This window comes from Scyliorhinus torazame, chromosome 22 (genome assembly GCF_047496885.1).
Source record: "Scyliorhinus torazame isolate Kashiwa2021f chromosome 22, sScyTor2.1, whole genome shotgun sequence".
NCBI lineage: Eukaryota > Metazoa > Chordata > Chondrichthyes > Carcharhiniformes > Scyliorhinidae > Scyliorhinus > Scyliorhinus torazame.
The window spans coordinates 80,654,639-80,681,117 of record NC_092728.1 but is presented as its reverse complement, the minus strand read 5'-3'; the positions used below and the strand labels follow the sequence as shown (position 1 = coordinate 80,681,117).

The 26,479-nt window shown below is 55.9% G+C and overlaps 1 protein-coding gene across 1 annotated transcript in view; it reads left to right on the top strand.

The window, feature by feature from the left end:
* The window catches only part of LOC140399162 (nuclear receptor subfamily 5 group A member 2-like), a 147,721-nt gene that overhangs the window by 102,152 nt on the left and 19,090 nt on the right, over positions 1-26,479 (top strand). The window lies entirely within an intron of this gene.

The window sequence follows — 26,479 nt, the reverse complement described above, 5'->3', positions numbered from 1 at the left end:
TTGCAAGTAAATTGCAAATTAAACACGGTTTTCACTTTCAAAGCAGCCTAACATGCCGTTAAGTAGAAAGTGATCGTAGAACCAAGCAAGCGGCCATGTTGCGGGTTATCACTATCAGGATGATTATCTCTGTTCTAATGTGCGTCAGCTGGATGACTTTTCTAAACTTCTGGGTTGCAGACGTTGGGATTTTTAGCCGCCAGAACGTCGCTGGTAAAACTAGCTTTGTCTTTGCGCACATGTCTATTCTACTCAGACAAAACAAATACAACTGTGACTCAGAGAGTTTCACTCGGTCGTTGAGCTGAGATTTGTGGGACAGCAATATTGAATAAAGTATGATCTCAATCTTTTTTAAATTCATTTTGTACGGGACGTGGGCTTCGCCGGCGAGGCCAGCATTTGTTGCCCATCCCTAACTGCCCTTGGGAAGGTGGTGGTGAGCTGCCTTCGTGAACTGCTGCAGTCCATGAGGTGTAGGTACACCCACAGTGCTGTTAGGGAGGCAGTTCCAGGATTTTGACCCAGCGGCAGTGAGGGGACGGTGATATATTTCCAAGTCGGGGTGGTGAGTGACTTGGAGGGGAACCTCCAGACGGTGGTGTTCCCAGGTACATTGGGGCTTCTCCCCTACCTGGCGGGGCGGGGTGTCCCGGCGGGACGGAGTGGCGTGAACCACTCCGGCATCGGGCCGCCCCAAAGGTGCAGAATCCTCCTCACCTTCAGGGGCAAGGCCCGCCCCAGGGTGGTTGGCTCCCCACCGGCCCTGCGGGATAGGGGCTTGGCGGTGAAGGGCCTCCACCAGCCGGCGCGAGTCGGCGCATGTGCGTGAGCGCCAGCGTGTGCAGGTGTCATCCCCGCGCAGGTGCAGAGGGTATCGCTTCCGCACCGGGAATGGCGGAGGACCATGGCCTCCGGTGCGGAACAATAGAGTGCCCCCACGGCACAGGCCCGCCCGCGGATCGGTGGGCCCTGATCGCAGGCCAGGCCACCGTGGGGGCACCTCCTGGGGCCAGATCCCCCTGCAACCCCCCAAGAACCCCGGAGCCCGCCCGCGCTGCCAGGTCCCGCTGGTAAGGGACTTACTCTAATTTCTGCCGGCGGGACCGGCAACACGCGGGTGGGACTTCGGCCCATCGCGGGCCGGAGAATTCGGTCAGCCCTGGGGCCCATTGAGTCGCGCCGGACCCCGCCATTCTCCGAGGCGGGCGGCGCGACTCATGCCGGGGCAATTTTCTGGGGGCGGAAGAATTGGGAGGACGACGGGGGCGGGATTCACGCCGTCCCCCGGCGATTCTCCCACCCGGTGTGGTTCGGAGAATCCCGCCCATGTTGTCCTTGTCCTTCCAGGTGGTAGTGGTCGTGGTTTTAAAGGTACAAAGTGGAAAATTGTATTTATTCAGATAGGAACAGGAAAATGGAAGTAGAATAAAGGGTACCAGAATCTTCCTATTCTGGAATCAATGCATTACACAGGCATATTCGACAAGTATTTCGTTTTCTGTTTCCCGACCATAATTAACTGAGTATTAACCTTTTTAACCATTCATTTTGCTGAAGTGATGCAGGCATTAAATTACATTGCCATCATTTGTTCGTCCCTCCATGTGAAGGCTATCTGTACTGGAACTAAAACACTGGCTTTGAACAATAACTTGTCAGCAAACTTAACCCAATTTTTAATTACAAAAGGCATCCAAACTCTTGTTTTCTCCTGAAATTTGGTGAAATTGGAAATTATAACGTATCTTTTCCAAGACATTCAACTGACACCTAAATAATTGTGTCACATTTTCAACACACGTGATAAGTAACTTCTCTCAGCAGTCATTGAGTTCTTGTTAAAAATGACAGCCTCTACGTGTGCTCATGCATGGAAGTCCTGATTTTAACAAATCAATTTGCTGGACTTGGTGTAATCTGCAGGCTGTCAAATTTTGTTCACTTGGGAAAAGAGATGCAGGTTACGAGAGAAAAAATGTCTAAATGTCTATTTGAAAAATAATGACAGTGTTATCAGGTGGTAGTGAAAGTACAACCTCGCTCAGACACTCAAGTCCATAGCAAGTGTGATGCTAAAGGGTCAGAATGATCCAGTACAAGTTGTTTCTTCTCTAATGTGGTACCCACCATGCCACCTTTTCTTGTGCTCAGTAAGACCGCTGGTCAGTCATGAATAAGGTTGTGCTCACAGAGAACTTTGCAGCCAATACATCTATAACAGGCTGGATTTTAGGTTTGGGAGACTATGGGCAGGATTATCCATTTGGAAGACTATGGGTGGGATTCTCAGACCCCCCGCCGGGTCGGAGAATCCCTGGGGGTCGGCGTGAATCCCGCCCCGCCGCCCCGACACCGGCGCCGGTTTTTGGGCGGGGGGGGGGGTTCGCACCACACCGGTTGGGGGCCGTTGGCAGCGGCCCCCCCGGCAATTATCTGGGTCCCGATGGGCCGAGCGGCCGTTGGTTTTTGGCCAGACACGCTGGCGTGGATTAGATATGGTCCCACACGGCGAGACCTGGCAGATAGGTCGGCTGGGGTAGTCCTCTGGGGAGCGCGGGGGGATCCGACCCCGGGGGGGGGGGGGCAAAACGATCGGGACCCACTGATCTGCGGGCGGGCCTGTGCCGTGGGGGCACTCCTTTGTTCCGCGCTGGCCCCTGTAGGACTCCGCCATGACCGGCGCGGAGAAGACACACCCCCTGCGCATGCGCCGGAATACGCCAGTAGTTCCGGCGGCACGGTAACACAAGTGGATAGCACTGTGGCTTCACAGCAACAGGGGCCCAGGTTCGATTCCCCGCTGGGTCACTGTCTGTGCGGAGTCTGCACGTTCTCCCCGTGTCTGCGTGGGTTTCCTCCGGGTGCTCCGGTTTCCTCCCACAGTCCAAAGACGTGCAGGTTAGGTGGATTGGCCATGATAAATTGTCCTTAGTGACCAAAACAAAGGTAAGGAGGGGTTCTTGGGTTACGGGGATAGGGTGGAAGTGAGGGCTTAAGTGGGTCGGTGCAGACTCAATGGGCCGAATGGCCTCCTTCTGCACTGTATGTTCTATGTTCCGCAAAAGCGCAGGATCACGCCGGCCCTTTGGCGCATGCGCAGACTCGCGCAGTCCCATTGGCGCCGGCTGGCGTGGCGCCAACCCCTCCAGCGTCCACCTAGCCCCGGGAAGTGTGGAGGAATCCGCTACTTCCGGTCGGCCCCACGCAGGAGTGGTTTGCGTCGTTTTTGACGTCGGCGTTGGGCCATCGCGCCGATTCCGGAGAATCCCACCTTGCGTATTCCCGCCGGAGCTGAATTGTACAAACCCCTTGGGAGTGGAAAATGGTAAGCAAGTCCGAATTCCTCCCCATACAAATTTATGCGTGGCGTGCAATACGAGAGACTCCCATGGAATCCAGATATCGGGCTGCCATCGTGAGTGGGCGGCTCCTTAACGAGGTCCCGCGGCTAGCCGCAAATCGGCCCCGAACACCCCCCCCCCCCTCCCACCAACCCACACCGCACAGCAACTCTCCACCGCCCGATAACCTGCGTGCCCCAGCCCCCTCACAGGGACTCCTGTAGAAGGCAGATCCTGACAGGGACCCCTGTAATAGGGAAACTCCCCCACAGGGACCCCTGTACTAGGGAGACCCCCACCGGGACCCCTGTAATAGGGAGACCACGCCCTACAAGGACCCCAGTAATAGGGAGACCCCCCCACAGGGACCCCTGTAATAGGGAGACCCCCACCGGGTCCCCTCTACTAGGGAGACCCCCACCGGGACCCCTGTAATAGGGAGACCCCCCCACAGGGACCCCTGTAATAGGGGGACCCCCACCGGGACCCCTGAAATAGGGAGACCCACCCGTACAGGGACCCCTGTACTAGGGAGACCCCCACCGGGATCCCTGTAATAGGGAGACCCCCCCTTACAGGGACCCCTGTAATAGGGAGACCCCCCCCACAGGGACCCCTGTAATAGGGAGAACCCCACCGGGACCACTCTACGAGGGAGACCCCCCCACAGGGACCCCTGTAATAGGGAGACCCCCACCGGGACCACTCTACTAGGGAGACCCCCACCGGGACCCCTGTAATAGGGAGACCCCCTACAGGGACCTCTGTAATAGGGAGACCCCCTACATGACCCCTGTAATAGGGAGACCCCCCTACAGGGGCCCCTGTAATCGGGGGACCCCCCATTGGGACCACAACGGGATCCAACATGCCAGGGCCACGCTGATATGGACCAGAAGTGATCCGCGCCCGTGTGATTCCCGGCCGTGAGGACCGGAGAATCACGTAGGGTCAGAGCATAAGACGCTGAGCCTGCTAAATGGATGCAAATGGGTCATTAAAATCCATTTGTGTTCATTTACATGCTCCTGCTGACGACTGGCCTGGACCTTGATTCCAGTGGTCAGAACATTGCGTTTGGGTCAGCTTCCAGCGCCGACGCCCGATTCTGTGTTCCATCGGGGAAGAGCGTCCTGGGACGGAGGGGCCAGCCCAGCATGTCAGCACTGGGGAAATCTAAAGAAAAAGAACGTAAGATAAAGTTAAAGACAGTGAAATAGCAGTTTAAAATGTCCCCGAATCTGCTGGGTCTCCCACTGCATCGAATACCAAATTAATTAATACTGAGATTCCACCTGTTGCTCTGCCCCCATCATGACCATGTCTGACAAATCTTGGTGGAAATATTAGGGTCAAGTGCCACATAAGTAGTAGCACCCTGCAGGTAGTAAACCAGTGGAAGGTCACAAGGTCCCTTGCTGCTTCAGGGAAGGAGGCCAGTTCTGGTTAAAGATGGTAAAGAGAAAACCCATCTCTTTAGCCACTTCCTTTTGCAGACCACAAATCCAAGTGGAATTTGATCGGTTGCTATTTGATCCTATGCCTTCTTTTTGGGGGTTCCCATGGAAATAGGACATGACCCCGGCCAAACTCACAAAAGTGACATTAAGGGAGATGTGGGGATGGCAAAGGGGGAAGGTGAAAATCTGCATCTGTTCCTCCACAAACAAGACTTCATGTGCTCTAAAGGGAACAGCAAGCAAATCAGAAAAGAAAACTTTTAGACTGAGTATTTAGACTAATTATTAAGGACAAGTGTATAAAGAATGGCAATTAGTGCTGTCAAAACTCAACTGTAAGCTGGACAATATTTCATGGGGGTGAATCCCAAAAGAATTCAGTTGCAACACAACCTGAATGTTCAGATTTATGAAGAGAAATGAGCTGAGTTTATATGAATATATGATCCATGTGAGCATTGCCGAATGACCTCAGGAAAAAAATAGACAACTTTTAGTCTTTGTGCGAAAGGACACAGAAGGTGTCAGTCTCCAAACCATTAATCTAAAGCAGAACCTTGAGTCAACAAGAGAACAAGTCTATATCAGCAGCAACAAACTGTCTTAAACGAATAAAATTAAATTTAGAGTACCCAATTCTTTTTTTCCAATTCGAGGGCAATTTAGTGTGGCCAATTCACCCACCCTGTATATCTTTGGGTTGTGGGGGTGAGACCCAAGCAAACACGGGGAGAATGTGCAAACTCCACACAGACAGTGACCCAGAGCCGGGATCGAACCTGGGTTCTCGGTGACATGAGGCAGCAGTGCCATTAACTTTAATGAATAATTTTCACTGTCCAGCATACTGTAGCCGGACTTGATGGCCAAGGGGCGTTCATAACACGGTTAAACAGGTTCAGTGTGTCACCCTGTAAATCCTTCCAAACACACCAATGGCTAACGGTAAGAGTGGGAGAGTCTCTTGGGACACAATTCTCCCATCAGGAGTCTAGGGCGGAATTCTCCGCAATCGGCGCGATGTCCGCCTACTGGCGCCAAAAACGGAGCGCATCAGTCCGGCATCGCGCGCCCCAAAGGTGCGGAATCCTCCGCATCTTGAGCGGCCGAGCCCTAACCTTGAGGGGCTAGGCCTGCGCCGGACTGATTTCCGCCCCGCCAGCTGGCGGGAAAGGCCTTTGGTGCCCCGCCAGCTGGCGCGGAAATGACTTTGCCGTGCGGCGCATGCGCGGGAGCGTCAGCGGCCGCTCACGGCATCCCAGCGCATGCGCAGTGGAGGGGGTCTCTTTCGCCTCCGCCATGGTGGAGACCGTGGCGAAGGCGGAAGGCAAAGAGTGCCCCAACGGCACAGGCCCGCCCGCGGATCGGTGGGCCCCGATCGTGGGCCAGGCCACCGTGGGGGCACCCCCCGGGGCCAGATCGCCCCGCGTCCCCCCCAGGACCCTGGTGCCCGCCCGCGCCGCCTTGTCCTGCCGGTAAGAGAGGTGGTTTAATCCATGCCGGCGGGATAGGCATTCCAGCAGCGGGACTTCGGCCCATCCGGGCCGGAGAATCGCCAGCGGGGGCCCGTGAACTGGCGAGGCGCGATTCCCGCTCCCGCCGAATATCCGGTGCCGGAGAATTCGGCAACCGGCGGGGGCGGGATTCACGCCAGCCCCCGGCGATTCTCCAACCCGGCGGGTGGTCGGAGAATCTCGCCCTGGATATCTAAGAGTGACTTAGGCGGGTGGTCGGAGAATCTCGCCCCTAAGCCCCGACGCCGGAGTGAAAACCGGAGTGTTTCACTTCGCGTCGGAGCCCGCTCCCAGCCCCCTATTCTCCCACCCCCGGGGGGCTAGGAGCAGCGTCGCGTCATTTAGGCGTGCCGGGCATGCGTGGTTGCCGTCCTCCCTGAGGCCACCCCGCAAGAAGATGTCGGATGGATCTTGCGGGGTGGCGGAACAAAGGAGGTCCTCCTTCAGAGAGGTCGGCCCGCCGATCGGTGGGCACCGATCGCGGGCCAGACCCCATTTGAGGCCCCCCCGGTGCAGGAAACCACCCCCCCCCCCACAGGCCCCCCCCCCCCCAAGCGTTCCTGCGCAGTTCCCGCCGGCAGCGACCAGGGGCGAAATTCTCCCGAAACGGCGCGACGTCCGCCGACTGGCGCCCAAAGCGGCGCCAATCAGACGGGCATCGCGCCGCCCCAAAGGTGCGGAATGCTCCGCATCTTTGGGGGCCGAGCCCCAACATTGAGGGGCTAGGCCGGCGCCGGAGGAATTTCCGCCCCGCCAGCTGGCGGAAACGGCCTTTGTTGTCCCGCCAGCTGGCGCGGAAATGACATCTCCGGGCGGCGCATGCGCGGGAGTGTCAGCGGCCGCTGACAGTTTCCCACAACATGCGCAGTGGAGGGAGTCTCTTCCGCCTCCGCCATGGTGGAGTGCCCCCACGGCACAGGCCCGCCCGCAGATTGGTGGGCCCCGATCGCGGGCCAGGCAACCGTGGGGGCACCCCCCGGGGCCAGATCGCCCCGCGCCCCCCCAGGACCCCGGAGCCTGCCCACGCCGCCTTGTTCCGCCGTTTAAAAGGTGGTTTAATCCACGCCGGCGGGACAGGCAATTTATCCAGCGGGGGGGGGGCCCGCCAACCGGCGCGGCCCGATTCCCTCCCCCGCCGAATATCCGGTGCCGGAGACTTCGGCAACCGGCGGGGGTGGGATTCACGCCAGCCCCCGGCGATTCTCCGACCCGGCGGGGGGTCGGAGAATGACGTCCCAGGTGTGGACAGCGCCGGCAGGAACCTGTTGTATTGGGCAGGCCGCTCGGCACATCCGGGCCGGAGAATCGCAGCTTGCCCGTTACAAATGGCGAGCGGCGATTCTCCCAGCGGCCAGCCGTGATTCTCGTTGCGCCGGTTTGGGGGGGGTGGGAGATTCGCTTGCGGGCGTCGGGGCGGTGTGGCGGGACACGAGACAGGTGAATGCATATCAGCTGCCCATCATACATCCTGCCTGATCGTTCCAATGCAGAGTTTCCTGACTTCCACTAATGTGATCAAAGGTATTGACTATAGTCTGTCAATGCTTGAAATCAGTGGAACGGAAATTCAAGTGGGGTGTATGAGGAATGGCTGATCTGTTAATGCCTGTTTTGTACTCTTCCCAAAGTTGAATATGATTCACCTTGTCTTCTTTCCTGTGTTCGTTCTTTAGCAATGAAACATGGGGCGGGTCGGAGAATCGCCGGGGGCTGGCGTGAATCCTGCCCCCGCCGTGTCCCGAATTCTCCGCCACCAGAGATTCGGCGGGGGCGGGAATCGCGCCGGTCGGCGGGCCCACCCCTGGCGATTCTCCGGCCCGCGATTGGCCGAAGTCCCACCGCTGTCAACCCTCGCCAGCCGGCGTGGATTGAACCACCTTCTGAACGGCGGGACAAGGCGGCGCGGGCAGGCTCCGGGGTCCTGGGGGGGCGATCTGGCCCCGGGGTGTGCCCCCACGGTGGCATGTCCCGCGATCGGGGCCCACCGATCCGCGGGCGGGCCTGTGCCGTGGGGGCACTCTTTTTCTTCCGCCTTCGCCATGGTCTTCACTATGGCGGAGGCGGAAGAGACCCCCTCCCCTGCGCAGGCGCGGGGATGACGTCAGCAGCCGCTGACGCTCCCACGCATGCGTCGCCCGACGAAGACCCTTTGCCGCCGGCAGGCGTGGCGCCAAAAGACTTTCCCGCCAGCCGGCGGAGCGGAAACCACTCCGGCGCAAGCCTAGCCCCTCAAGGTGAGGGCTTGGCCCCTAAAGGTGCGGAGACCTTCGCAACTTTGGGGCGGCCCGACGCCGGAGTGGTTCCCGCCACTCCATTACGCCGGAACCCCCCGCCCCGCTGGGTAGTGGAGAATCCTGCGCCAGTATGTTTGTTGCACCAGTGAATAGGTCTCTGCCTTGCTGTGTGCTCATGTTCCTTGTGGCTTGTGCAGAATTGGTCCTACCTCTTTGTCCATTCAACAAAGTCCCTTTGGTGGTTTAGGTCCAAGGACATCAGTGTCAGTGTCTGTGAGATGTATCTAACATTCATGTTATACAATGTGATGTAGACGTCTGTTTTCCTCAGACCTTTGGGGATGCCTCTTACGTAATTGTGACATCCCAATTGTTCAAGTATTCTTTTTTGGTTGGTGTCTCTGGTAGAGATGTTGCCCGAGCTTACAGCTTACTGCTGACTCAGTTTCTCAGACATGTGTCCTGCCCATTTTTCCATTCTGAATTTAATATGAAATTTATGGGGGTTCCACACGTGTGCTTGGGCAGTCACCATGTCACCTTTCTTGTTAAACTTCCTGACTTCAACTTGATGGTCAGAGGTGCTGGCTATGGTCAGCCAATGCTTAACGTTTGGATCCATCTCAACACTTGACCACAAACCAGTGGGGCTATGGATCAAATTAAGAAACCCTTACATTGTAACTTGACAATGTCGAAGATGCAATAACTTCAGGTATAACACACTCACAACTACATGTCTCATAGAATAAATACGGCCAACAACCTCATTAGATTGTGCCACCACGTCATTAGACTACAAACACCACTTTAAAATTATCACAAGCACCACAGATAAGTCAGAACTCTATTTGATAGTGCAGTACATGTGTTACATCTATACTTTTACCACAGCCATGAATCACTGTACCTGCAGGGATGTCAGAGGAGTGACTGTGCTCTCTGTCAACCAGGCAAGTAACATTTCATCAGTCAGTTTATCTAATGAGTACAGACGTCATCAAACTCAGAATTGAAACATTAATTTCCCATTTGTCATACGGGTTATAGGAGATGGTGGGTGTCTCTGCTATAGCATCAGCATCACTTCCAAGAGCACTGGAGGGGGAGATACATTCCTGCTTGCAATACGTTACACATCCCAAACCTGTAGAATTGCCTCCCCATTCTCCGTACGGGGGAGGTTATCTGAGGGGAGCGAGAAGCGGACCCTATTCCCAATGTCACAAATCGTGTGGCCGGAATAACTTAACATTGCTAAAACATTTGACAAGTCACTGCCGTCTTGCTTCACGTTATTATTCCAGCAATGTGTTTTTTCCATTCCTCGAGTTACCTCCGTGACACAGTCGGATTCCATGGTTAGTCAGCTGAATGAACAACCTGTGCCTGCCGAAGGCAATTTGAAGATGCACAGTGCTGACCAGTAGGAAGTGCTTTCAGACCTCTCTCCTACTCTGTAGGGAGAGGTTTCTATAGCCCACAAGTAAAGAACAGTAAAACGGTGAAATAGCGTTGAAAATAAATCTTAACAAACACCCTCCTGAACGGGAAAGTTGATAAGCGAGGAATTCTTGTGCTCCATGGTTAGGAAAATGTGGTTTACAAAATCTACACTTTGGAACCCAGAAAAAAAACAGTTCGGACCAGTATTCTTATTTCCCCGTTTTACTGTTCTTTACTTGTGGGAAGAAAGCTAACTCTTAAGCTTCAAACATGCCGGCTGACTTTACGATAAAATTTGTTTGTCTGTCAAAGCCTTGGTGCTGGATTTAAGCTGCAGAAGGTGGGATGGGGAGTCTGGTGGCACATTGGAAATCAGGTAGTAGGTGCAACACATTTGCCTTCTGACCTCGTAGCATGCCTGATGTTTCTGACCTGTTATAACCTGCCTGCTTACCATTGGCTGGGGACTAATGACAATCCCACAATCCTGTGGGAGTATGAGCTTCCCCAATGAGGGGGGCGGAGAAACCATTAGTAAATTCCAAGTATAAATAAAGCTGGCCAGTTTGGAACCAGCAGGAAGGAGTGTGCAGCAAGGGAAGTTGCTGCTGTTATATATATATGTTATTGTAAATAAATGTTATTACTTTGTATCCTTAAAACTCATACTGGATTCTTCGTGGCCCTCACAAAATGACCAATTAGCATAATGAAGTGTGATGACGATCTGGAAGTCGGTTTCCAGTTCAGTAATTGAAGGGTCATCCCAAACACGCAATTTGATTGAGGTTGGAGTTGGAACAGAAGGAATTGGAAAAATGGAGTTCAGACGTTCAAAGGCTGCATCTCATTTCAGTCACATCCCCCTGGATGTGCTACTGGAGGCTGTCACGGCCCACTGGTGGGGTGGTGGGGTGGGGGTGGGGGGGGGGGGGGGGCGCTCTTCCATACTGATGGGAAAAAGAAGCCCGCCAATTAAACGACGACGGCCTGGCTGGAGGTTGTCCATGAGGTTAGCAGCAGGAATATGGTGCCATGGATTTAACGCCTCACACCAACATAACTTTTTTTAAAAAGAAAAATTCCAATTAAGGGGCAATTTAGCATCGGCAATCCACCTACCCTGCACGACTTTGGGTTGTGGGGGTGAGGCCCACTCAGATACAGGGAGAATGTGCAAACCCCACATGGACAGTGACCCGGGGCCGGGATTGAACCCGGGTCCTCAATGCCATGAGGCAGCAGTGCTAGCCACTGTGCCACCATGCCGCCCCACACTAACATACCTTGCAGGTAGGTCGACTCCTATCTTATGTGCGCTTTCTCATGTCCCCATCTGTCTATCCACTATGAACGCATCCTTTGTGCAATGTCACCCCTGTCTCCATAGTCACCCTGAAAGTCTCTCCATTGGCTCAGTACATGTTGTTCCTCTCACTCACAGGTCTTTTCATTCCCTCCTTGCAGGGTAGAGAACAAAACTCTGAAGCAGAAAAGACTGAAGGGTGACTTGATTGAGGTGTACAAGATTATACGTGGCATGGACTGGGTGGATAGGGAGCTGCTGTTCCCCTTTGTTGAAGAGTCAGCTATGAGGAGACACAAGTTCAATGTGAAGGGTGGGAGGTTTAGGGGGGATTTGTGGAAAAACCTTTTTACCCAGAGAGTGGTGAGGGTCTGGAATCCACTGCCTGGAAAGGTGGTGAGGTGGGATGTCCCAGCCTGGAAAAAGTACCTGGATGAGTACTTGGCACGTCTTAATATTCAAGGCTATGGGCCAAGTCCTGGCAAATGGGATTAGGTGGGCACGGCAGGGCCTTTCATGCATCGGTGCAGACTCGATGGGCCGAAGGGCCTCTTCTGCACTGTAGTATTCTGAGATGAGACGTTTTCGGCTCCAGAAACACTGGTGTTTTGTCCTCTCTACCTATAAACCCTGTGCGCTGTGTATGGCTTCCTGCAAGCTGCACCTCTCTGCTGATCATCTTTCCACTGTTGTGAGCAGCTGCCTGGTGCTGCTCCTATTGCTGCTGTGATCACGTAGGTTCTCACTTGGTGTCAAAGTTTACACAGCATGAGTGGCATCCATGCTGATCCGATAGACCAAAGCTCCAAACTGTAGGTCAGATGTACAAACTGTTGCCAATTAGAGTCACCAATAATGTTGCCAATTAATAATGATGCTCTTTAGAGTCGCCAGGTATCAAATGATACCACCACAAGGCTTCACCGGATATCGATCAAAGGACCACACAACCAGTTAGTCAGTTCAAGTTCAAGTTCAAACATGGTTTATTTACACATGAGGATTACTTCGAAATGCAACACAAAACACGACAAGTTAAACTACACCTAACAACTACAATAACCTATACTTAACTTCAGGGCAACCGGCTCTATGGAGATGGACAAGGCCTTTGTCCGGATCTTGCGTGGCTGGGTGGATGTGGCTCTGTTTCTGCGGGGCTCATCCGTCTGGTAGCGACCGTTGGTCTTGAACTTGTCTGTCTGATCGTTATGCTGCACTTGGGTTGGCGTAGGCCGGATCCAAGAGAGACCGAGCACATGGCTGTGTCTCTTCTTATCCCTCTGGGATTTTGCGCTCTTTGGGGCGGTCCTTAACTTCGACCCAATAATTCGACAGGCTTCGATCACTGCCTTCGATTTTGGCCAATAAAGGGGCGGGTGACTTGATGGCTGGGCGTGTCCTCAGCGGTCATTGACCTTGGCTGTTTGGGCTCCCTGAGTAAAGGGAGTGGCGCCGATTAGTCTGTATCTGTATCGGTTACCTGAGTACAGTTCTTTTGTTCTGGGGAAATGAGCCATTAGAATGCAAACGAGCGGGGGTTTCGATCGCGTCTAGCTATCTGGGTTGTGAATACACAAAAGCTCTGTATCTGTCTGAGTCCTGGGTTGGCCATACTCTCCCCCAAACCCCCCACAACCTTTTCCCCCAAACCCATCTCCTTCAAACCCCCACACACCCTCCCCCAAACCCATCCGTTCTCCCCCAAACCCCTCCACTCTCCCCCAACCCCCCCCCAAACCCCCACCCACCTCACACTCTCTCCCCCAAACCTCCACACACTCCCCCACACCCACACACACTCTCCCCCAAACAACCCCCACACACTCTCTGCCCCCAACCCCCCCCCACCCCCCCACACACTCTCTGCCCCAAACCCCCCCACCCACCCCCACACATTCTCTGCCCCAAACCCCCCCACACACTCTGCTCCAAACCACCCCCCACCGCCCCTCTCCCCCAAACCCACCCGCCACACACTCTCCCCCCAAACCCCCCCACTCACTCTCTCCCCAACCCCCCCCCACACTCTCTCCCCCAAACACCCCCCACACACACACTCTCTCCCCCAAACCCCCTACAAATACTCTCTCCCCTAAACGCCTCCCCCACACACGCTTTCCACCAAACCCCCACACACCTCTCCCACAATACCCACACACTCTCCCCCAAACCCCCACACACTCTCCCCCAAACACCCACACACTCTCCCCCAAACCTCCACACACTCTCCCCAAACCTCCACACACTCTCCCCCAAACCTCCACACACTCTCCCCCAAACCCACACACTTTCCCCCACATCCACACCAACACCCTCGCTCCCCCAAACACCCCCCACACACACTCTGCCCCCAACCCCCCCCACCCCCCCACACTCTCTGCCCCAAACCCCCCACACACACACTCTCCCCCAAACTCCCCCCACACTCTCCCCCAAACCCCCCCACACACACTCTCCCCAGCCTCTCCCCCACACCCCCACACCCTCTCCCCCACACCCCCACACCCTCTCCCCCACACCCCCACACCCTCTCCCACCCCCCCACATCCTCTCCCCACACCCTCTCCCCCACACCCTCTCCCCCACACCCTCTCCCCCACACCCCCACACCCTCTCCCCCACACCCTCTCCCCCACACCCCCACACCCTCTCCCCCACACCCCCACACCCTCTCCCCCACACCCCCACACCCTCTCCCCCACACCCTCTCCCCCACACCCTCTCCCCCACACCCCCACACCTTCTCCCCCACACCCCCACACCCTCTCCCCCACACCCTCTCCCCCACACCCCCACACCCTCTCCCCCACACCCTCTCCCCCACACCTCCACACCCTCTCCCCTACACCCCCACACCCTCACCCCCACACCCTCTCCCCCCCACACCCTCTCCCCCACACACCCTCTCCCCCACACACCCTCTCCCCCACACCCTCTCCCCCACACCCCCACACCCTCTCCCCCACACCCCCACACCCTCTCCTCCACACCCCCACACTCTCTCCCCCAAACCCCCACACCCACACTTTCTTCCCCCAACCCCCCCTCCCACATACTCCCCCTGTAGCACAATCAATCACTCACGAGACAAGACGAGATGAGATGGAGTCGAACGATGGCCTTATTACGCAGACTTGTTCCCCAGCAGCTCAGTTACAGAATACGGCTGCTGGGAGAACCCGGGCTCTTATACACCAATCGGGATCCAGTGTCTTTCCACCAATAGCCTCTCCGCATCACAGGGTACCTTAATACCCCTAATACATGCCACCACATTCACCCCTTGTTCAAAAAGAACCCGGCGGGGTAGTGGGCCGTATGGTGGTAGGGGTTTCCAGAGTCGGTACCTAGGATGCTGCTAACACGGTGGCTATGCTCCGATATCAACTACTTACAATGCCGTTTTTACTGGGCAACCCAAAAAATTATTTCCAGAGGCATTTCTCGCTTTACTATACTGATTCGATGAGTCGAATGGGTGCCCTGGTCATCCTCGCTGATCGTCTTAGCCCCGGTGGTGATGCAGGCGCTGGTTCGGGCCCCGTCATCTCTGGGAGCGTCGCGATGCCTCTTTCCGCTCCAATACCCCTATTCGGGGCCGGGGGAAGGACCGATCCACCCAGGAAGGGGGCGGCTGTGGGGTGCGTCAGCGGGAGGGAGGGGGTGATTGGTGTTGGGGGGGGGTGTGCATAGATCCGGCGGGCGCCAGGTCCTGCAGGGAGACCGTGTCCTGTCCGCCGTCGGGGTACGCCACGTAGGCGTATTGAGAATTTGCGTGGAGGAGATGAACCCCTTTGACCAACAGGTCCGACTTGTGCGTCCGCACATGCTTTCGGAGCAGGATGGGTCCCGGGGCTGCCAGCCAGGTCGGAAGTGATGTTCCGGCGGAGGACTTCCTAGGAAGACAAGGAGGCGTTCGTGAGGTGTTTGATTCGTTGTTGTACACAGCAGCGACCGGATGGAGTGGAGGGCGTCCGGGAGGACTTCCTGCCAGCGGGAAACTGGGAGAGTTCTGGACCGTAGGGCCAGTAGGATGGTCTTCCAGACCGTTCGGTTCTCCCTCTCTACCTGACCGTTCCCCTGGGGGTTGTAACTGGTCGTCCTGCTCGAGGCGATGCTCTTGCTGAGCAGGAATTGACGCAGTTCATCGCTCATGAAGGAGGACCCCCTATCGCTATGTACGTAGGCGGGGAAACCAAACAGTGTAAAGATGGTGCCGAGGGCTCTAATGACCGTGGCCGCGGTCATGTCGGGACAGGGGATGGCGAATGGGAACCAGGAGTATTCGTCAATCATGTTCAGGAAGTACCTGTTGCGATCGGTGGAGGGGATGGGCCCTTTGAAGTCCAGACTGAGGCGTTCAAAGGGACAGGAAGCCTTTATCAGGTGCGCTTTATCTGGCCGGTAGAAATGCGGCTTGCACTCTGCGCAGATCTGGCAGTTCCTGGTGGCGGTCCTGACCTCCTCGATGGAGGACGGCAGGTTGCGGGTCTTTACGAAGTGATAGAACCGAGTGACCCCCGGGTGGCAGACGTCCTCGTGGAGGGTTCGGAGACGGTTCACTTGTGCGTTGGCACACGTGCCGCGGGATAGGGTATCGGAAGGCTCGTTCAGCTTTCCGGGACGATACAAGATCTCATAGTTATAGGTGGAGAGTTCGATCCTCCACCTCAAGATGCCCCACTGTGCATTATCGAACATGAAGGCAACCGACCGTTGGTCAGTGAGGAGAGTGAATCTCCTACCTGCCAGGTAATGCCTCCAATGCCGCACAGCTTCCACTATGGCCTAGGCCTCCTTTTCCACTGAGGAGTGGCGGATTTCTGAAGCGTGGAGGGTGCGTGAAAAAAAGGCCAAGGATCTGCCCGCTTGGTTGAGGGTGGCTGCCAGAGCTACGTCAGACGCGTCGCTCTCGACTTGGAAGGGGAGGGACTCGTCGATCGCGTGAATCGTGGCCTTTGCGATATCAGTTTTGATGCGGCTGAAGGCCTGGCGGGCCTCTGTCGACAGGGGAAAAACCGTGGACTGGATTAGCGGACGGGCCTTGTCCGCGTAGCTGGGGACCCACTGGGCGTAGTAAGAGAAAAAGCCCAGGCAGCGTTTCAGGGCCTTGGAGCAGTGGCAGAGGGGGAATTCCATGAGGGGGCGCATGCGTTCGGGGTCTGGGCCTATCACTCCATTTCGCACTTCGTAGCTGAGGATGGCTAGACGGTCGATGCTAAACACGCATTTTTCCCTGTTGTACGTGAGATTCAGGGCGCTCGCGGTCTGGAGGAATTTGCAGATGTTGCCGTCGTGGTCCTGCTGGTCGTGGCCGCAGATGGTGATGTTGTCGATGTACGGGAACGTGGCCCGCAAACCGTATCGATCAACCATTCGGTCCATCTCCCATTGGAAGACCGAGACCCCGTTAGTGACGCCAAATGGAACCCTTAAAAAATGATAGAGCAGCCCATCTGCTTCGAAAGCAGAGTATTTTCGGTCGCTCGGGCGGATGGGGAGCTGGTGGTAGGCGGACTTAAGGTCCACCGTGGAAAAGACCTTGTACTGTGCAATCCGGTTGACCATGTCGGATATGCGGGGGAGAGGGTACGCATCCAGCTGCGTGTACCTATTGATGGTTTGACTATAGTCTACGACCATCCTCTGGTTCTCCCCGGTCTTTACAACTACCACCTGGGCTCTCCAGGGTCTATTGCTGGCCTGAATTATGCCTTTCCTCAGCAGCCGCTGGACTTCTGACCGGATAAAAGATCGGTCCTGGGCGCTGTACCGTTTGCTCCTAGTGGCGACTGGTTTGCAATCCGGGGTGAGGTTCGCGAACAGGGAAGACGGATCGACCTTGAGGGTCGCGAGGCTGCAGCGAACAGGGAAGACGGATCGACCTTGAGGGTCGCGAGGCTGCAGATAGTGAGTGGAGGTACAGGGCCGGCGAATTTAAACGTTAAACTCTGGAGATTACGCTGAAAATCCAATCCCAGGAGTGTGGCAGCGCAGAGGTGGGGAAGGACCTAAAGCCGGTAGTTCTTGAACTCCCTCCCCTGCACCGTGCGGTTTACGATGCAGAACCCTTTTATCTCTACCGAATGGGACCCTGCCGGCAGAAAAAATGTTTGATTACTCGGGTGGATCGAAAGGGAACAGCGTCTTACCGTATTGGGATGTATAAAACTCTCCGCGCTCCCAGAGTCGATCAGGCAGGGCGTCTCGTACCAGTTTATAAATATAGTCGTTGTTGCTGTTTGGAGCGTTCGGGGCCGCGACTGGTCCAGGGTCACAGAAGCCAGTCGTAGTTGCTGCATTGGGGCATTTTCTTCAGGCCCCGTGTGACCGTCCATCCCGGGGTCCTTAGCCATCAGCCAAGATGGCGGCGTTCACGGGTCACACACGGTCGGGGGTGGACAAGATGGCGCCGCCCATGGATCGCATGTTGCCAGAGGAGCACAAAATGGTGGCACCCATCCCTCCCGCATGGAGTCTGGGACTCAAGATGGCGGCGCCCGTTGGCCGCACATGGATCGCTGGGGGGGTTGAGTTTGGGGTTCTCCCCCAGAGATTGAGGCTACCCCCTAGGCCTGGCACACTGACATAAAATGCCCCTTTTTGCCACACCCTTTACAGAGGGCCGAGCGGGCCAGGCAGCGCATTCGGGGGTGTTTCCCCTGCCCACAAAAGGAGCAGCGTGGCCCCCCCAGGTGATCTGCCGCTCTGGCAGCGCCGGCCTACGGGGGGACAAGGGGTCCCGGGGGTACGGTTGCGGCGGGGGTCCACGGTGCCCAAGGGGCTGCCGCGCGGTTGGGGGCGTCGGCGTGGGCGTTCTGTGACGCCACATCAAACGAGGCCGCGAATGCCCGCTCCTCTTTGAGGCCTAGTGTGTCTCTTTCCAGCAATCGCTGGCGAATTTGGGATGAAAGCATACCTGCCACGAACGCATCTCTGACCAGCAGCTCTGTGTGTTCATTAGCCGAAACCTTTGTGCAGTTGCAGTTTCTCCCCAGTATTAACAGCGCATTGTAAAATTCATCCAGCGATTCCCCGGGGATTTGCCGTCTCGTCGTGAGCTGGTGGCGTGCGTAGACCTGGTTGACGGGCCGAACGTAGATTCCTGTCAGCATGGTGATCGCCGTTGGGAAATCGTCCGCATCCTCTATGAGAGTGTAGATTTCGGGGCTCACCCTGGCATGCAGGACCTGGATTTTCTGTTCCTCTGTAGGTATGCCGGGGGCCGTTCTGAGGTATCCCTGGAAACACGCTGTGGTGGTATGTATTAGGGGTCATGTGGGACCTGTGAAGCCGAGATGCTATTGGCTGACAGATCCCGGGTCCTGGTTGGATCTGCCGACTTCTGGCCCCTCCCTGAAGGTGGAATATATGAGCCCGAGCTTCTCCCCGCAGCTTAATTCTGTTGCTGAGCTGCTGGGGACAAGCATCGCTTAATAAAGCCTAGATCGACTTCATCACTTCTCGTCTCTCATAAGTCATTGTGCGCTACAATTTATTAAGCGAGCTTAAAAGACTATGGAGGTCCGGATCGCCCCGGAATGCCTGCGGATCAGCCCCCACGCAGCGAACTCGGCAGCAGTATTCAAACACTGGCAAGCATGCTTTGAAGGCTACCTCCGAACGGCCCCCGGCCGGATCACAGAAGACCAGAAAATACAGGTCCTGCATTCGAGGGTAAGCCCGGAAATTTACCCTCTCATAGAAGACGCAGAGGATTTCCCGACGTCACTCGCATTACTGAAGGGCATCTACGTTCGGCCCGTTAACCAGGTCTACGCGCGCCACCAACTCGCGACGAGAGCAAATTTTGGGACGAGGCTGCAGCTGCCTGCCGGTGAACGCGATCGAACACACAGACCTGCTAATTCGTGATGCATTTGTGGCAGGTATGAACTCTCCCCAAATCCGCCAAAGACTTTTGGAAAGAGAGTCGCTAGCACCCCAGAGGCACGGGCCCTTGCAGCCTCCCTTGATGTGGCCTCGCAAAACGCCCGCGCCTACGGCCCCGACCGCGCGGCAGCCCCTTGGGCTCTGTGGACCCCCTTCGCGACGAACTCCCCCCCCCCTCGCAAGCTTGCGCGGTTAAAGCGCCAGACCATCCCGGGGGGGCCCGCTGCTATTTCTGCGGACAAGCGAAACACCCCCGGCAGCGCTGCCCGGCCCGCGCAGCTATTTGTAAAAGCTGCGGCAAAAAGGGCCATTAAGCGGCAGTGTGCCGGTCACGGGGGGTCGCCGCAATCCCCAGAGAAGAACGAGCCCAGCACATCCCAAACACCCCCAACCCCCCCAGCGCCCCATGTGCGACCCGCGGGCGCCGCCATTTTGGGTCCCGGGCACCACGAGGGGAGGATGGGCGCCGCCATTTTGTGACCCCCCAGCCACGTGCGATTCATGGGGGCGGCCATTTTGTCCACCCCCGACCACGTGCGATCCATGGGGCGGCCATTTTGTCCACCCCCGGCCGCGTGCGATTCATGGACACCACCATCTTGGTTGACAACAAAGGACCCCAGCATCGACGGCTCCACGGGGTCCGAAGAAGACGCCGCGACACTACTCCCACGACTGGCTTCGGTGACACTGGATCAATCGCGGCCCCGGACGCTCCAGACGATGACAACAACGGTGCTGGTCAACGGATACGAGACGCCATGCCTGATCAACTCCGGGAGCACTGAAAGTTTTATTCACCCAGACACGGTAAGACGCTGTTTTCTGACCATCCATCCAAGCACGCAAAAGATTTCCCTAGCTGCAGGATCCCATTCCGTAAAGATCAAAGGGTTCTGCATCGCAATCCTAACGGTGCAAGGGAGGGAGTTTAAGAACTATAGGCTCTACGTCCTTCCCCAACTCTGCGCGCCCACATTACTGGGATTAGATTTCCAGTGTAACCTGCAGAGCCTAACATTCCAATTCGGCGGCCCAATACCCCCACTCACTATCTGCGGCCTCGCAACTCTCAAGGTTGAACCGCTGTCCTTGTTTGCAAGCCTCACCCCGGATTGCAAACCCGTCGCCACTCGGAGCAGATGGTACAGCGCCCAGGACCGGATATTTATTCGGTCTGAAGTCCAGCGGTTCCTGAAGGAAGGCATAATCCAGGCCAGCAATAGTCCCTGGAGAGCCCAGGTGGTAGTAGTAAAGACCGGGGAGAAGCAAAGGATGGTCGTAGACTATAGTCAGACCATCAACAGGTACACGCAGCTAGATGCGTACCCTCTCCCCCGCATATCCGACATGGTCAATCGGATTGCCCAGTATAAGGTCTTTTCCACTGTGGACCTCAGGTCCGCCTACCACCAGCTCCCCATCCGTCCAGGTAACCGCAAGTACACCGCCTTCGAGGCAGACGGGCGTCTATACCACTTCCTAAGGGTCCCATTTGGCGTCACGAACGGGGTCTCGGTCTTCCAACGGGAGATGGACCAAATGGTTGACCAGCACGGGTTGCAGGCCACGTTCCCGTATCTCAACAACGTAACCATCTGCGGCCACGATCAGCAGGACCACGACGCCAACCTCCAAAAGTTCCTCCAGACCGCTAACGCCCTGAACCTCACATATAACGAGGAAAAATGCGTTTTTAGCACAAACCGTTTGGCCATCCTGACATACGTAGTGCGCAATGGAGTAATAGGCCCCGACCCCGAACGCATGCGCCCCCTTATGGAATTCCCCCTCCCCCACTGCTCCAAAGCCCTGAAACGTTGCCTGGGTTTCTTTTCATATTACGCCCAGTGGGTCCCCCAGTACGCAGACAAGGCCTGCCCGCTAATACAGTCCACTACCTTCCCCCTGTCGACAGAGGCTCGCCAGGCCTTCAGCCACATCAAAGCGGATATCGCAAAGGCCACGATGCGCGCCATCGACGAGTCCCTCCCCTTCCAGGTCGAGAGCGACGCATCCGACGTAGCTCTGGCGGCCACCCTTAACCAAGCGGGCAGACCCGTGGCCTTTTTCTCCCGGACCCTCCACGCCTCAGAAATCCGCCACTCCTCAGTGGAAAAGGAAGCCCAAGCCATAGTGGAAGCTGTGCGACATTGGAGGCATTACTTGGCCGGCAGGAGATTCACTCTCCTCACCGACCAACGGTCGGTAGCCTTCATGTTCGATAATGCACAGCGGGGCAAAATTAAGAATGACAAGATCCTAAGGTGGAGGATCGAGCTCTCCACCTTCAACTATGAGATCTTGTATCGTCCCAGAAAGCTGAACGAGCCGTCCGATGCCCTATCCCGCGGCACATGTGCCAACGCACAAATAGACCGCCTCCAAGCCCTCCACGAGGACCTCTGCCACCCGGGGGTCACTCGATTCTACCATTTCATAAAGTCCCGCAACCTCCCCTACTCTGTGGAGGAGTTCCGGACAGTCACCAGGAACTATCACATCTGCGCAGAGTGCAAACCTTTCAGGCCGGATAGAGCGCACCTGATCAAGGCTTCCCGCCCCTTGGAACGCCTCAGTTTGGATTTCAAAGGGCCCCTCCTCTCCCCTCCACCGACCGCAACGCATACTTCCTGAACGTGGTGGACGAGCACTCTCGTTTCCCCTTCGCCATCCCCTGCCCCGACATGACAGCGGCCACAGTCATTAAAGCCCTTGGCACCATATTCACACTGTTCGGTTGCCCCGCGTATATCCATAGCGACAGGGGGTCCTCCTTCATGAGTGACGAGCTGCGCCAGTTCCTGCTCAGCAAGGGCATAGCCTCGAGCAGGACGACCAGCTACAACCCCCGGGGGAACGGGCAAGTAGAGAGGGAGAACGGCAAGGTCTGGAAAACCGTCCTACTGGCCCTACGGTCCAGGGATCTTCCAGTTTCCCGGTGGCAGGAGGTCCTCCCGGACGCACTCCACTCCATCCGGTCGCTGCTGTGTACCACCACTAACCAAACGCCCCATGAGCGCCTCCTTTCCCCAGGAAGTCCTCCTCCGGAACGTCGCTGCCGACCTGGCTGGCGGCCCCAGGACCCATCTTGCTCCGGAAACATGTGCGGGCGCACAAATCGGACCCGTTGGTCGAGAGGGTTCACCTTCTCCACGCAAACCCGCAGTACGCCTACGTGGCGTACCCCGACGGCCGACAGGACACGGTCTTCCTGCGGGACCTGGCGCCCGCCGGAAACACACACACACCCCCGACACCGATCATCCCCTCCCTGCCACCGGCGCACCCCGCGACCGCCACCTTCCCGGGGGGATCGGTCCTCCTCCCGTGCCCGCCCAGGAGTAAAACAGGAACAAACAGCGAAACGCTCCCGGAGACGACAACGCCCGAGCAAGCATCCGCACCACCACCGGGGCTGAGGCGATCGACGAGGAAGACCAGACCGCCCGCTCGACTAGGGGAGTCCGCGTGACACCAAGAATGTTGTAACAAAAAAAAAATGTTTTGCTCATATTGTAAATAGTTCTCACAAACTTGTACATAGCCCAGTGTAGGGCTAAAGCTGTAGTAACACTGTCCGAAATTTGTTCCAGGGCCAGCCTTGTAAACCCCTACCACCATGCGAACCACCACCCCGCCGGGTTCCTTTTTAACAAGGGGTGAATGTGGTGGTATGTATTAGGGGTCATGTGGGACCTGAGAAGCCGAGATGCTATTGGCTGACAGATCCCGGGTCCTGGTTGGATCTGCCGACTTCTGGCCCCGCCCTGAAGGCGGAATATATGAGCCCGAGCTTCTCCCCGCAGCTTAATTCTGTTGCTGAGCTGCTGGGGACAAGCATCGCTTAATAAAGCCTAGATCGACTTCATCACTTCTCGTCTCTCGTAAGTCATTGTGCGCTACACACGCTAACCAATGTTTAAAAGTGGCTGCTGAGTTTGCTGCGTGGGGGCTGATTCGCAGACACTCCGGAATGATTCGGAGCTCCATATCCTTAAATGTTTGGGTAATAAATTGTAGCACAATCAATCACTCACGAGACGAGACGAGACGAGATGAGAAGGAGTCGAACGGTGGCTTTATTACGCAGACTTGTTCCCCAGCAGCTCAAGTTACAGAATGCGGCTGCCGGGAGAACCCGGGCTCTTATACTCCGCCTTACCGGGTGGAGCCAGCAGGCGGCTGAGACAATCGGGATCCAGTGTCTATCCACCAATAGCCTCTCGGCATCACAGGGTACCTTAATACCCCTAATACATACCACCACACCCCCCACACACTCTCTCTCCCAAACCCCCCACACACTCTCTCCCCCGAAACCCCCCACACAGTCTCTCCCCCAAAACCCCCCACACATTCTCTCCTCCAAAACCCCCCACACAGTCTCTCCCCAAAAACCCCCCACACAGTCTCTCCCCCAAAACACCCCCACACACTCTCTCCCCCAAAACGCCCCCACACACTCTCTCCCCAAAAAACCCCACACACTCTCTCCCCAAAAACCCCACACACACTCTCTCCCCCAAAAACCCCCACACACTCTCTCCCCCCAAACCCCCCACACACTCTCTCCCCCAAAACCCCCCACACATTCTCTCCCCAAAACCCCCCCACACACTCTCTCCCCAAAAACCCCCCAGACACTCTCTCCCCAAAAAACCCCCACACACTCTCTCCCCAAAAACCCCCACATACTCTCTCCCCCCAAAACCCCCCACACACTCTCTCCCCAAAACCCCCACACACTCTCTCCCCCAAAACCCCACACACACTCTCTCCCCCAAAACCCCCCACATACTCTCTCCCCCAAAACCCCCCACATACTCTCTCCCCCCAAAAACCCCCACACACTCTCTCCCCCAAAACCCCCACACACTCTCTCCCCAAAACCCCCCCACACACTCTCTCGCGATTCGCCACCCCCACGCCGAAGTGGCCGCGCCGTCGTGAACGCCGTCGAGGTTCACGACGGCGGGGAACGGCCCAGGTCCTGACCGATTCAGGCCCTGACACTGGGCCAGGATCGGGGCCGCGTCATCTACACGCGCCAGGCCTTGTCGCCCGCGTAAAAGCGGCGCCGCATAGATGTTCCCGCATTAAATGAGATTGCTCACACTGGGATTTTGCCAACTTCTTTTCTAACACATCCCTCTCCCGTTCTGTATGTTGGAGTCTTTTATTGAGATCCACTCTGTCTGTTTTTCGTGATGCCAGGGCTGCTAAGTGTAGTCCAATATTGCTGATTTCTGAACCCAGCACTGGTCGATCTGAAGATGAAGATTCTGACCTTGTCTTTGACAGTTTTACTCGTTCAGCCACCTTTGCAATAGGGATATCATTGCTGCTACTGCTGGTGCTGAGCTCACCAGTACTGGGGTTGACCGGTCGATTGGCTGCAGTCAAACGACTTGGACTAGCTGGACCAGATGCCTGTATGCTATGTAAACGTGTCTGTAACTCTCGAACCCTCCTACGTAAACGGTCTCTTTCCTCCCGAATAGCATTCATGGTGACCTTTGTCCTGTTAAGGTCATCTTCTTTGCTACACAGCATTGCTGTGAGGCTTTCGTTTTCTTCCCGAAGAGCTGCTAACTCCTTCTCCCATTGAGATCTCTCTTCAGCGAGGGTTGGATAGAAGTCACGGCCCAGTACTCCCTCAATCTCCTCCACAGTCTTTATAGCCAGGTCACAGTGCTCACTGGCTGTGGTAAGTTGTTCAATGTGTCTGTCCACTTCTGCCACTGATAGACTGAAACTGCTCTTTTTCCTTCCACAGACTACATTCTCCAGTCCTGTTAATACCCTCTGGAGCTCTGAGTTGAGCTCTATATCAGCAGAGACCATCATTGACTGGTTCTCGAGCACAGAGACAGAGGTTTGATCCTAATCCATACTTCGAGAATCATTGTTTGCCTCCTGTTGGCTGTGGCTATTTGCTGTCACCCTGAGCGCACCATCACTGAGGTTGCGGCACTGCCTGTCTGGAGTAAAGTCTGGCTTACGTGAATCAGAGTCGGCGTTTGGTTGCTCCCCATCTGGAGTCTGGTCTGTTTTTTGTTGATGCTCCCCGTCCGGAGTCTTAGCAGGTTCACTGGAGTCAGCTGAGATTTCTTGAAGCTGCGCATCTGGAGTCGGAACATGCAGGAATGCATTGACTTGTGGAGAGGTTCGAGCAATTGAGGGTGGAAGTAGTGTGGTGTCACCAGAGTCACCAGTGGTCTCACAGTGATCGTCGAGTGCCTCTGTACACACTAGCTGAGGTCTGTCACTTTGTACCTCTTGCACGGGAAGTGGGATGTTATCGTCACTCGTTTCACATACCGTGGGTAGATCCTCAGTAGCTGCTTGCTGTTCACTAGGGTTGGGTAAATTGTCAGAGTTTTCATCTGGTGGTGCAAACAATGCGGGTGGACTGTCATTGGCTTGCCGTTGTCCTTCATTTGGGCTTGAACAGTCATCATCGCTTTGTCCTTCATTGTAGCATGATAGACCGTCATGGTCGTCCTGTTGTGCAGTGGAGCATGGTAGACTGTTATAGTCTTCTTGGTGTTCACATGAGCATGGCAGACTTGCATCGTCTGCCGCTAGTTGGTCAGAGGAGGTTGCTAGACCCTCACGGTCTTGTTCCTGCAAGGATTGCGCATCGGAGTCATGCGTTTCTGCCCTTGTGGAGTCTGTCCACGAGCTTGCTGTGGAGTCTTGTGATACTGGAGTCACTTCTTGTGCATGCAAGGACTGCGGTGTGGAGTCTTGCATGTCTTCTTTCATAGAGTCGTGGACCCTGAGCGGGGCGTGGACCATGCTCTGTGTGGCAGCAGGCCACTCTCTGTCTCTTAATTTCAGGCTGCAGCATCATCCGGCACTGATGAGTTGGGACGTCATATCTGCTGGGTTGAAGATCCTCAAATCCGAAGAATGAATCCGCATCTGCGTCGGATTCAATGCGGGGGTCGCCAATGTGCAACACGTCCAGTTGCGGTTCGGATTTGGTACTGGGGTAGCCTCCCAAGGTGAAAGGTTCGTCCGAGTTGTAGTCGTCTAGGACCATGGAGCTGTCATTGGGCTCGCGAGGTCCAGAGAAAATGTAAAGGTCGGTATCGAAGTATTCAAGGTCGGAATCATCGGTTTGGGCGTAGGTGACTGCTTGTTGCCGGGTTCTTCGGAGGTTAAATTCATTTCCTGATTCCAGGTGAAGAAAGGTTGTTTTACAGCTTTAAAAGATTTTTTCTTTGATTTGGGACGTTTCCCCTTTAAATTGGTGCGGTCTGAGGCCTCT